This window comes from Crocuta crocuta, unplaced genomic scaffold (assembly GCF_008692635.1).
Source record: "Crocuta crocuta isolate KB4526 unplaced genomic scaffold, BGI_CrCroc_1.0 scaffold581, whole genome shotgun sequence".
Lineage (NCBI taxonomy): Eukaryota > Metazoa > Chordata > Mammalia > Carnivora > Hyaenidae > Crocuta > Crocuta crocuta.
In genome coordinates this window covers 1,884,873-1,886,804 of record NW_027528635.1, presented here as the reverse complement: position 1 = coordinate 1,886,804, position 1,932 = coordinate 1,884,873, and the positions used below count along the sequence as shown (strand labels likewise).

Sequence of the window (1,932 nt, the reverse complement as noted above, 5' to 3'; positions counted from 1 at the left end):
TATATTGCTTAAGTTCTCTAAAATATTTTTTAAACTTTAGGTAGCATCCAATTAACTGTGAAATAAATTTAGTGGATCACAGGAAGCATTTATTTGTAGTATAATGTAATAAAATACAATAGGAAGTTTCAGGAAAGCATCTCAAAGTAAGGGTAAGTATTATTTCATGATACATTTATTTTGACACACACACACATTTTAAATAGCAATTCAACAGTATTTCTTGATGTGAAAAAAATCACAAAAAAGTTTGATAACCACATCTAAGCGAGGGTTCCTATTTTTCAGTGAAGAGACTAGGACTAAAAGGGCAAACTTTTCCTTCTCTGTTTCCCTGGCTATTTCTTAAGCTCTGCTAAAATTTACCAAAAGCAGCTTTCCCATATTTCAGTTCCTTTTAAGTGAAAGACTCCAATATTGTCATTTAAAAAGTAAGAGAAGTGAAGTTGTTTTGATGTTTTTTTAGTTAAGAACTTTATAAACAACNATAAACAACGGTGCCTGGCTGGCTCAGTTGGAGGAGCGTGAGACTCTTGATCTCAGGGTCGTGGGTTCAAGCCCCACATCGGGTGTAGAAACTTCTTAAATAAAACTTTAAAAANGCACAGAGCCCGATGCGGGGCTCGAACCCACGAACCGCGAGATCATGACCTGAGCTGAAGTCAGACACTTAACTGAGTCACCCAGGCGCCCCAGGAAAATTTTAATTAGTATCATGTAAGTAGGTCTCAATATAGCCAGTATAAAAATTAACTGCCCTTTTTCAATTAGGGATAAACATAGACTTTTTTTATAAGTAGGAGAATTTTGATGTAACATGTGAATGTCAACTCCTCAGAACATTCCTGCGCTGTTTTATACATTATGTAAATGCTCTACCTGGCTTTTTCTTGGTTTGGTTTGGCTTTCGAGGTACTTGTAACTTGAGCAGGAAATACCTACTTTAAACTTTGAACATCTAATTGAACATGAGGCATTCAACTTGAACGTAAGACTTGTAAATCAGTTCCACAGCTTTCTGTCCTTAAACATTTAATTAAGCAAATTTCCTTAGTGAATCCTACAGTGTGAAAAATATATGAAGTCGGGGAGAGGGGGGTGCCTGGGTGCCTCAGTTGGTTAAGCATCCGACCTCAGCTCAGGTCATGATCTCGCGGTTCGTGGGTTCAAGCCCCGCATTGGGCTCTGTGTTGACAGCTCAGAGCCTGGAGCCTGCCTCAGATTCTGTGTCTCCCTCTCTCTCTGCCCCTCCCCTGCTTGTGATCTGTCTCAAAAATAAATAAACAGTTAAAAAAAATGAAAAAAAATGTGAAGTAGTCGTGAACACTGTTTACCAAATATGTCCTCGTCTCTGTCTTCTGGCCACATGGTAAAATTAAACCCGCAGTTGACTGGGGTCTCAGGAGATCGGGTCCATGAGCTGGAAGTAGAAATAATGTATGATCACTCCCAGCTGGCAGATTTGATTGCCAAAACAATACCCTCCAGAAGACTATTATCAAACCTAAAGTAACCAAGGGCATGTGAGATGGTGGCTGCTCTCTGAGTGTAGGTCCTTGAGTGACAACGATGATCTGGGGCCCCCGCCGACGGAAGATTTACATATAGCATAAGCCAGAGTGAACCTTCTATTGTGTTAAGCCACTGACATTTTGTGGCTTTCATAATCCTACCATAACCACACATATCCTGTCTGATAGACATAATGAAATTCAGTGACGTCCACTCAACGTCTATAACCAGTGGTTGACGCACAGGCTTGCCTGAGCTACAGCTGTAAAGATCCAAGATATTGACCAAATTAACCAATTCAGTCAAGAAAACGAACTGATTGGTTAATGGGATACACCCTGAACAAAAATCATGGAAATGCTTGTTGTGTGTGGAGGGTAAGTAGGAATTCTTCTGTACTTTCAAGGTCTTCCAGCTGGA

At 39.9% G+C, this 1,932-nt stretch overlaps 1 non-coding gene across 1 annotated transcript; it reads left to right on the top strand.

Moving 5' to 3' along the window:
• Positions 1–499: 499 nt before the first annotated feature.
• On the top strand, positions 500–572 carry TRNAK-CUU (transfer RNA lysine (anticodon CUU)). The gene has a single exon. It is a non-coding gene; the product is annotated as a tRNA-Lys (tRNA).
• Positions 573–1,932: the final 1,360 nt, after the last annotated feature.